Below are 11,586 nucleotides of genomic sequence, written 5' to 3'. Positions count from 1 at the left end.
TTCTTGTTTCAACAGATTTAAATTCTTTTTTATTTGAAAAATTACTGATAAAATATTGTTTTATTTTTAATTAAATAAATTTCATCAATAATGTTTTTTAAATGTAAAATCTTTTTTGTATATATAAGTATTTTTTGGTATATTTGTTTCATTTTATAGACGTAAGTATTTTTTGGTTCAAAAAATGTTTAGGAACTTAATCGTTCAAAATATGAAAAGTCAATTTGTTTTTTTTTTCCAATTTTTTCCATTATTTTACCAAATTAACAAGTTTTATAGGTTATAAGAATGTATCTAACAAGTTTTAGAAAGTTCAATAAGTTATTTAACAGGTTTTGGAATGTCCAATGACTTAATGAGTTTTAAATGAAACATTAAAATCGAGATGTATCTCACTATATTAGGCGAATGACTTCTAGTTTTAAAAATAATCTATACTATATTATAAAGCATTTGACAAAAACTCTTAAAAACCATTTTTGATGCATAAAATACTGTATATTGATGCATATTACTTAAAATTCAAGATTACAAGTAAATTCTGCATAAGTACAACTGATTAAAACTTCATGTTTGAATTTGTGTAACTAACTGTGGATAAACATAATCAAATAGATGATAGACATATCATTTTAAAATATAAAAAATCTAAAATATAATTAAAATAATTATCGAGTTCTAACAAAATAATTGATTATTATCTTTATAAGAAAATTATATTAATTATTAAACCAAATATAAATTAATTCGTTATTGAACATAAATTAAATTATAATAAAAAATTAAATTAAAAATTACATAAAAATGAGAAATTTTAAATAGTTAATTTGATACTAATATCGATATATTTTTGTCAAATTTTTATGATATTTTTAAATTTATACTTTATTCAAAAATAAAAACATCATTTTTTTTTTAAAATCACATAAGACCATATTATAACATCGACTGAAATAAAAAATAAATTAAATATTAAAATCAAGATATATCTCGTTGCATTATGCGAGTATCGTTCTAGTAGTAATAAATGTTTTATATTATAGTAACATAATTATTTATTAGAAAAATAGGAAATTTAGATCTAAAGTTATACTACAAAAAACGAAATATAGCAACAGGCGCAGATCGAACTGAAGAAAGCTTTCAGTCTGCTCAGATTTTCTCGGTAATCCGGCGACGACCAAATAATCCGGCTATCTCTCAATCTGCTCCGGCGATTGCAGATTGAATTTTTGACAGGATATTGTTTACCAATCGGACCTCTTTGTACAATCATTCTTTTCAAGATCTAATCGTTATTTTGGAGGGTTTCAATCTTGTTTTTAGGGTTTTACAAGGTCGGAGAGGGAATCATATCTCCGGTCTTATAAAGAGGTGTGTTATTATGATAACGCGTTCAAAACTCGTAGAGCAACTCAGAGATAGCCAGATCCGATCTCAGCACAAGTGGTCTCCTCTCGTTATATTCTCACCTAAACCAAATCTCTCCACCTGGTATACTCTTTCTCTCAGATGAGCATTTATTCATACAGTATGCACTAGGTTTGTTGGTTATATTTAAGGTTTTTATGGTTTCTGTATTGAAATTTAGTATGCTCTATATATGGCTGCCTTGTCTATACATAAATAGAACAGTTTTCAGGTTTTGATTCACTTGTATAAGTTATTGTTTTTCCAAATTTTATAGAAAATATATTACATGTTAGTGGTTTTGATGAACTTCGAAGTAAAGAAGACTACCATGATATATATATTTTTAATTTAATCAAGTGATCATCTGGAGTGTCAGCATCCGTCTTTTCGTTAACAATGGAGAAAGAGAATAAGAAAATTGTGAGCAATAGTGAAGTGAGAGTAGTTAGAGTTGAGAAAATATCGTGTAAATTGTGATATCTGTCGATCCCAGAACAGGGTAGCAACTCACCCTTGAGACTTGTGGTGACGAGTTTTGTATTACCACTAAGTTGAAGCATGTAGGCCTTGCTTTAAATATACCCCTCAAGTGACATCTTGAAACTAGATCCACCTTTCAGTTTGACCATCTCATTGTGGCGGTAGGCTGTACTAATTATAGTTTAGTTCTCATCCTCGATGCCTTAAACAAGGTCAAAATCTGCCAAGGAAAATGGTATCTTCATTGGTTGGAATACTAGTAGGCGAAAGCTTCATTCGAGAATCGAGGGGTTCACTCAATTTGTGAACTAATCAATGATACAAAGGACATAGATGTCATAATGTGCTCACAAAGTTCTAACCTAACGAGAAGATAATCATTCTTAGAATGTATATGGACGAATTATTCTTTTTAGTAATGATAGATCAAAACGGATTGGTTAAAAATAAATCACACCAAATGAACACAATATATCTCACTCGAAAGCAGGGTATTAAAATTGTGTCTTGCATATGAGTTTGAGGTTAAGTGCGTGGGATTCATGAGGTATTTTCATGTAATGAAGGTATTTGGGTCAAAGAAAATATCTTATAGTTTCACTAAGAAAATGTCATTTACCCACCCAATTGTCGGGAATGAATGTTTTGTCTCCCTGCAATGACTCTTATTACCCAAACTAAAAGCTCAAGGATTGAAAAGGTAATACAATGGATAAAGCATATTGAAGTGGATTATCACTTGCACCAAGCATATTGAAGCGGATTGCCAATTTGTTCGTAGAAAGGTAGTCGATACTTCTTATCAATATTGCTTCATGGAGATATCTTGACAAAGCCATTAATCCTACCTGTAAGTATGTAACAAGTTGAACGCATTTGATGTTTATGCTCCAAGTTGAGGAGTGTTGGAGATATAGACATTTATGCCATTTTGTTATGCATATACCTCTAGCATTTTGCAAAAAGGTTTCCTTTGTTCTGCCAATGGCCCGATCTGTATCCTATTTATTGACTTGAAGTATGGAACTTGCATGCTTTATTAGCACCATGTTTTAGAATACTACCTTTTATTGGCTTTATTACCTTTAAACATAATAGTTCTATTTGGGCCTGTACCTATGCAGTTAATAGCTCACTATAGCGGATAGCGGTCCTGGACAAAATAGCGGTGCATGAGTAGCGTGTATTATAGCGGTACCACAAATAGCGGCCGTTATTACTGCTATTGACCGCAATTTTGATACCAAATAGGATTTGCTATTGCCGAAATTTCTTTTTGGGTCTTTGGACTATTTTTTATAATTTAAATTCTATTTGGGCTTTAATAATTTTTTTCCATAGGTTAGTTTCTTTATTTTAGAGCTCGGGGGAGTGTCTTGAGTTCTTTGTTCGGTTGCCTGGGATGGGGTATGCCCTTTCATTTATGTCTACTTCGGGGGTTCTCCTCCATCAGTCAATGTATTCTTACTTACCGAAAAGAAATACTAGTTAGGTACCATAGGGTCTTTTTAGATCAGACCGCTCTTGGTCTTCGAACTASTCATTAATGGTCGGCTTCATTGGTACCCTTTCGGTATGCGTTGCGAACACTTTCATTTTGAGCGTCTCATTTTCTCTATAGAAGCAAAACTCGAACGGATAGAACAGATGGTCCAACTACATAACTTTTTCTTTTTCATTACTTCCATGGTCGTGCCTCGTGGCACGACAAGACCCGTACTCTTGAAATGGTTCGTTAGTAGAGGTTCCCACAGGTGCCCCTTCTTCTAATGGTACTATAATTCCTATTCTTATCCCTTCAGTCCCTCTTTTGGTCTATCTACATTCCAGGAAATTCATACGCTCCACGGACGGAGCAAAAAGCGGAGTCTTGGTTAGGGCAAGCCGACCTCTCGGCTGGGTAGCAGGAGCTACTTTTAATTTATTATGAGCCCAAACAATGGATTCAATAAGTCCTTGCCAATAACCACGTTCACTGAATAAAAACATTAAACTAAAAGCCCATACAAAATGAGCACCTAGGAAAAAAAGGCCATATGCAGATAATGAAGAACCATAAGACTGAATTACCTRGGATGCCTGTGCCYRTAAGAAATCGCGGAGCCACCYATTAATAGTAATAGAACTCTGCGCAAAGAATGTCTGAGTCCCTCTTCCTTTCTTGAACATGTGAGAACACTCTAAGAATATGCCAGCAAAGACCTTATTCAATACTTGAGAAATTGCATCCATCACTGTTGTTTTTATGTGGTTGAGTAAGACAGCATAGCTTCCTTGATTTATTGGGTTTTGGAATAAATGATCTATCTATACATGAAAAGGATAAAACCTCAAGAAAGMATACCTTAATGCCTTATCAATGGAAAGGTCTTCGAAACTATGAGTCTTTCATCTCTTCTCCTCCCGCGAGAAGGACATGTCTAAGGATGCTACTTCGGGCTAAGCAAACCGTGCACGCTAAGAGAAGAGATGTTCGCAATGACTACCACAAGAAAGCCGCCCCCTATCTCTAAAAGGGCCCGTCACTTCGTTCGTACCTTCTTGGCTTAGGCTTGCAACTTCACTTACTTTATGGCCTTGCCGCCTTTTCCTAGCAGAAGCTAAGCATACGAACTCAGAAGCAATAGTAGGAGTCAGATGATTGTCTGGGCTGGTTCTTTTGAGGGAGGCCTATAAAATGCACGGGTCCAAGCTTGATTGGTTCTTTTAAAACTAGCTCCGTGAACAAACAAAACAAAAAGAGGGCCATCTTAGCAGAAGGAGAAGGACTTGCAACGCTCCCTCTCCTGCTTATTCATTGGGGCGAGCGGCTTTGCACCTACGGGAGAGCTAGTTAGTCTTTCGTCCTCGTCCGCTAGGTGCTTGTCGGCAAGGGGAACTGCGAAAAGTGTTATGCTTCTTGGTTCTATTGGGTTAGTGTTAAGTAGGTGATTTAGCCCTCTATCGAGAGGGAAGCAGGGCGACAACTAGTTGCTTTCTGGTGAGTTGCTATTGCTGAGGAACAGTAAAGGTCCACTCTCTCTAACGGATGAATAGGCAATCTCGACACTAAACTCATTGCAGAAAGAGACGGGCAACACGACGGATTTTGAGGTAAGTCTTCAGCTTGGGGAACAATGATTCTATTAGGGGTCTCCTCTCCTCTACTCGCTTTCCCACACTCCATTCGGTAGTTGCCTAAGCAAGTGCTACAACTCAATAGGGACAGCTAGTCTTCCTTCCTGGGTGCTTGCCCAGGGTTGGTGTTAAGTACGCTCTTTAGCATCGACCTTAAGGAGAGTTACTAACCTTCAGCATTATTGGCTAAGCATCTAGTTGCCTTTTTAGCCTTCCTAGACCGTTAGTTGACTTGTTAGCCTTAAGGGCTTGAAGAAGATAAGGGCATGGAGATTGACCCAACTCATCGACCTTCTAGTAAAGCTAAGCAGCTAGCACCATGATGATACGCTTTGGTGATGTTACCTACCAAATAAAAGGCTTGCTAGGTGATCGAAATCGCTCAGGGAAGCTCTTCCTCTTATTGTTTGTGTCAATACTCAACTTTGTCAGTCTGGTTGAACAACCTCCCAATGAGAGCGAGCCAAGACTTTGCTTGCTGTTTGTGTTTGTCCGCCACGACTGCTCAACTAACTGCTAACTTACTTCTACCTTCGTGTGTCAATGGATCTTTCACATACTCTCTATTTATTATGTTTCCCTGTTGGTCTCACTACCATACCAARCCCTCCCTCCGGTCGCCTCGTTCCCTTGCTTTTCCATTGCTTTGATCCTCTGTCTCTGAAACCTTCCTTAATTAAGTGGAGAATTCCTTCGTACTTGAGTGTCCCAATGAGCCTGTAGGCAAGGTCCTTACTGTTTCCACGCATGGCATGAGGTTGTCTACCTCACTAGTATTTGAACTGGAATGCCAGGCGGAGGAGTGTAATTGTCTTATCGCACTATCCAACTTATATGTGAAAAGCATTTCATACTCGTAATTGATCCCTTCCTAGCGAAAGATATGCTCCAATGAAAAGTACACAACATTAGTAGTGCTCGTTTTGACGACCAAGTCACAATGGAAACAATGTATCTCTGTGGGGATGCGAAGAATATTTGAAAGCACTTTCGAACCATCACATGAATTCCATCCCAACTTCCCAAGATTTGGTGGAGGATAAAGTCAAAAGTGAACCAACACTGGGATCTGATCATAGCCGCCGTGAAGTGTTTGGATGCAAAGGCGATGGTTTTTAGATTCGGCAAACATGAGATGTGTCCTGCACGAAGTACATCGAATTTTGGAGATACCCCGTAATGTCCTTTTTGTACCTAGATAAGGACGACCTCGAGARAGCAGACGACCAGTAGAGTAGGTGCTCCATCTCGTTCCTGCTGCGTAGGTCTAAGGTAATTCACAGTGCTAGCAGATCAGAAGTACGGAAGTGGGCCCTCACCCTTCTCTAATAGGGGCAGTGCTACCTATGTGTCATTTATGTGGGCTAAGGAAACCGATAAAATCAACAATAGAAACAATTAGGTCAAACTTTGGTATCAATTCCAAGTCCAAAGCTCTGCATCGACACCAAGTCCAAAAAGCTTGATCAACTCGAATTTTCTTCTCGTTTCCGTGGTTCCACAGGTTTTCTATGATTTCTTTCTCATCTTGACAGCACAGCTCCTATCACTATGTTGCTTGTGTGGTTTGAATTGTTTGACTTGATATGTATTAGACATGCAATGTTTGAAGTTTTGTACATATTCGTATTAATTTTATGAACATAATTTTTTACCGCTATATCACGGCGATAACGCTATGTCACCGTGATAACACTATTTCAAATCAAGGTCCCGACTGCTATTTCTGCAATGGACCTCGTTAACTGCTTAGGCCTGTACCACTTTTAAGTTTTTGTTGAGTTGATCCCCTAATGTGTTACAAGTTCTTATTTTAGGAGTCCATGAACTAGAACTTCTGCACTTGCATTTGTTTTCCTGCTGTGTCTTACACTTCTGTCTTCATACAAAGATACTTCTCAATAAGGCTCTTTACTTGTGATAGTTGGTAGCACTTTCAGGCCACAGGGCAATGATGGAGCTCGATGCTACTGTTAGCTCTCTATCTAGAAGTGATGCATGGAGTATAAAGTGGAATTTGGAGTTCAGTTTGGTGGAGTTGCTATTTAGTTGCTGCTGTGATAGGATTTTGAGGGAGTAAGATATATGGGGACAGAAATAGAGATAGAAAAACAGGCAACATAAGAGTCATGTATAGGGTCTTAGGCATCAAGTATTATTAGGTAATCTGTATTTCTGATGAGCCACTCTGCGCTAGAAGATATATATATCACTCCAAGAATCTTCCCACTTATACTTAATATGCTTAATCATACAGTGAAGCTAGCAAATTAATACAATGATCAGATATGCATACACCACATGTTGTTCAATAAATATACATATTACTGCATTTTATTTACCAAGAATAAGCAATAAAAGTGGACAGAAAATGAAATATAAAACTAAACCTTACTATATCATAAGTCCTGCTCTAAATCTGAGTCCTCTAAACAATTACAGCTTGAGCATCTGTTGTGGCTCATCACAAATTGTATTTTAAGATGCCTTCCAAGGCTGACTGAATCACTTGGTTTAAGCTTTTAGTTGAGTTGTAAACTTAACATCTCATCTAATGTTCTACCCATTCTGTCTATCTTTTCGTTCTCTCTCCCCCATCAATTCTTTGTTGGTTTTCATCTTGTTTATTTTTTGATGTATTCTTTATAGAAGTATTCTGATTGGTTTTAGTTTGGTCTAATTAAACTAGTGTCTAGATTATAAGCTCTCATATACTGTTGTTATGTAGTCCAAAGTTATAGAGAGACAAGCAGCAAGGCAAGAGTGTTTCCCCCTTGCTTTGTTGTTCATGGATTGTTGTTTGCCTATAGCCAGTAGGTTTCCAGATAACATTTACAAAGGTCACAGTGAGCAAGACTAGTGAAGGAGAAGGAGATGCAAACAGCGCAGAGAATAGAAGGTGAGAAATACTTTAATCAAACGATGGATAGAAGAAGCTTGAATTGGAATAAATTATTTTGATCATGGTGACACCTGAGAGTTCAGTACTGGAACTAGAAAAGAGAACAGTATAAGAACTGAGATGTTTCATAGAGTTAAACTGATTTAGTTTTTACTTTTGTAATACTTCAAGCTTTAGTTATAACTGAATTTGTATTTGATTAGAAGTAATCTTTCTATTGCTGAACTTTGGATAGATCATGCATGAGAGGTGATTTTGTATTCTTTACATTCTCTTGTGAGTTCCAATCATAAATGTGATTTTGTTGATTGGTTTATTTCATATCTCCCTGTTTGAGATGTCTTGATGTTTATTTGGCAAATGCATGTAACAAAGCTGTCTGGGTTTATGTTAGGACTCACATCTTACAACGACTTGTATAAAGTTTGTCAAATCGGTTAATATTCCATGGGAGACATGATGACTTTTCCTTGAATGTACCTTATAAGCCACTTTGTTGATGTTTTACAGTGCAGTAACTAGATCTGGCTATTTGTGCTGTGAAATGATCACAATTTGATTGAACAATGCAGGGTTGATGTTGCTGTGGCAATCTTATGGGCCACACTGTTCATTGTGCTTGTAACATCATCGTATATGACCCTCTACTTCAGACATTTCTGGCTTTCCTTTGCCATCATTTGCCTTGGTATTCTAATTCCTATACGCTTGAGGATTTCTAGGCAGACAATTGCGAGAAAAAAGGATAGAAGGTTGCTATTGCCTTTGTCCATGTGAGCATCCACAATTGGCCATACAAGTGAAAACCCAGTTATTTAATCAACAGGATTATTGATTACTCTGGTACGAAGAAATTTTGCTGGAACCGTTAGAAACTCAGCAAAGAGCTGTCAGGATAGATGCTATTGTTCTTTTTCCATCTTTTACCTGTATGTACAAAACATAATTTCGTTACTTTCACATGTAAATTTGACTAGTTCATCTGAGTTCATGTTAGTGGGTATTATGGCTAGTAGATTTGTAGTTCTCTGTCTCTTCAGACTCTTACTGTTAGAAATTTTTGATATTTTCACCGAATTGATATGTTCCTGATTCTGCTTTGTGTAAGAGATACTTTGGTGCTTTGGGGATTAAATTGCCTTTGGACATCAAACTTTCTGCCAGCATTGTTTAATAGCACTACCATACCAACATAATTTCTGACAATGTCAAAATTTATCTGTCCATTCCATTGTTCAAAAGCTGCAACACGTGGGAGCAAAATATTGATTTTTGCTCAAGCTAAATTCATGATACATAACTCTTCCAAAGTGCACCACAGTCGAGTTTTAGTAGACATTATATTCAATACAGAAGCCAATCTTTTACCCCTTCGTGGATGATGATTGTCAACTTTGAGGATGTAAGTTATTACCGTACAGCAAAAGCTTATAGTCCTCCAAATCAGCCCAGAAATGCTAAGGATTTTGATGGTGTGAGCCTTTTCTGCTATTGGATATGAAATTACTGCTGTTTCAGTGCTATAATAGTCATTTATCCAGTCTATCGTTCAGGAATTATTCCCATGACATATCTGCATATTTAAAGCTAAATTGCTTTACATTGTGTTTTCATATATTTATACAGTTGTAAGTTCCTTTGCTGGCATGGTCCCGTGCTGGACTATTTCTGTCCAATCAATCATATGAAGATCCATCCGGAGAATTCTTGATTTCGATGGATTATGAGTGGCATATGAGCTCTCATCATTGCCACCAGCCGATGGATGGGATTGGCCATGAAACGGCACATGCCTCAAAAGGTACGCCAGGCGGCTCTTGTTTCTTTTTAACAAGTTACAGATTGATGAAGAATGCTGAAATTATAATTTTGCTTTTAGTTCTATATTAGAATTCTTTTTCTAGTTGTAACATTGCATTTATCACTTCCTTTTGGTGTTAAGAGTATGGTTAATGCTATTGGAATTAGTTATCCACATCAAGCAAATAACTTACGTATTGAGTATATATGATCTTGGGTACTCCATTCATTGCCAATGGCTTTTGACTCGGAACCATATGAAACTATCTCTTATCAACGAGAGCAATGATGATTTGTGCGAGTTTTATAATGTAATATTTTGAGTGTCTCCTGCTTGGAAGTCGGCTTTTGTATGACAACTTGGAAGCAAGTACTATCCTCACACAGAACAAAATACCCATTTTAGGAATTCTTAGGGTCCAGTTGATTCAAATGATGGGTTCGTCGGATTAGCTTTGATACCCGAATTTTTGAAGTATTTTGAACTTCAAATTTCCTTGATTCCGAGACATAATAAACCCATCTATTGTTATTAAATTCTTCTTCGAACAGGAAGGAATAACCAATCGATGAAAGAACATGAAACCATTYTGTTTCAATATGTATAATTTATATCTTCCACTATGAAAGTTGATTTGAGAAAAAGCCTATAGATCCACTTTTGTACTTACACGTGATACATGTGTGGGTCAGTGTGTATTTATCAGTTAAAATGCTTGACTTTAGTTAGTGATTAATCATATGGGATAAAATAAAGTAGACATTTCTATGGCTAATAGCTGAAAGATCCCAACAAAAAGGAGGCTAAGGACAAAGAAAAACAAAAAAAACATAACAAGTTTTGAGACTTAGTGTGCACTTGTTAAAAGGTTGATCAAAGCAAGTCTGGCCCTCCATTTCAGTAGGTATTTGAGTGTATGGCACACATTATGGTACAAACTCTAAAATATTGTTTGCCCTTTTTGGAGATCTACACAATGAAATCATGAACATAATTAAGGTTTAACATCAATAAGTATGTCCAATGAAAAGCAAACGGATATGAACAGTAACCATTAATTTTGCAAAGAAGGCAGGGTAATTTCTGATTGAAGAAAGCTTGTGTCTAAACCAAACCTATAACCAGATTATTATGCCACAAAAAGTTGCAATTGGTGCAATACTTGAACAAGTTTAGAGGGTTTATTTAAATTTCTTGTCCTCGATAATTACTCCCCTCTCATTTTGCCAAAAAGCTCATGTATTGTTTCATCATACAGATTGCCTATGCACATAATGCCCCAAAATCAGTTTGCCACTGCTCCTTGCACCCTGGTATGTACCCGGTTCCCTTAATTAGTCATTTTATCTGTTCTGTGCAGTTCTGTCTAACTAAATATTGCACAGTTGTTTTGTCCTGTCCTATTCTGTCTGGATACCAAATGCATCCTCAATTATCATGATTCATCTAGCATTCACAATTCTATCTGAACCCCCCCCCCCCCTTCTCAACTAGGCTTGGTCACTAAATTGGTTCTGGAATTTTTGTCAATATATATTTAACGACATAAAATTTTATGTGGGATAAAGTGAAGGAGGTAATGGGTGGATTAGATGTTCCCTTTAGTGGCATCACCTTATGCATTGCATAGCATAGCATAGGCATCTTATTATATCAAATGATTATGAAGAATAAAATTTGTTCACCTAAAGCTATATTTGCCATCTTGTAGTTGTAGGCTGAGTAGGGAGGATTTATTATGTGTTGCTGAGATATTCTCTTAAGTAGATCACATGGTTAGCACTTTATATTTTTATTTACAACCTCTTACTTTCAAAGTTCAAATTGGTACAAAAGTTATCTCACCCTCTAATACGAACCATGTCTAGCCAAG

The 11,586-nt window shown here is 36.5% G+C and overlaps 1 long non-coding RNA gene across 1 annotated transcript; it reads left to right on the top strand.

The window, feature by feature from the left end:
• Positions 1–1,089: 1,089 nt before the first annotated feature.
• On the top strand, positions 1,090–9,042 carry LOC112512699. Its single transcript, XR_003069243.1, has 2 exons — positions 1,090–1,494; positions 8,485–9,042. It is a non-coding gene; the product is annotated as an uncharacterized LOC112512699 (long non-coding RNA).
• The last annotated feature ends 2,544 nt before the right edge of the window (positions 9,043–11,586 follow it).

The sequence above is a fragment of the Cynara cardunculus genome (genome assembly GCF_001531365.2).
Source record: "Cynara cardunculus var. scolymus isolate 2C chromosome LG 5, CcrdV1, whole genome shotgun sequence".
NCBI lineage: Eukaryota > Viridiplantae > Streptophyta > Magnoliopsida > Asterales > Asteraceae > Cynara > Cynara cardunculus.
Note: the sequence above shows the minus strand (reverse complement) of the source record. Positions and strands in the feature narration are given on the sequence as shown.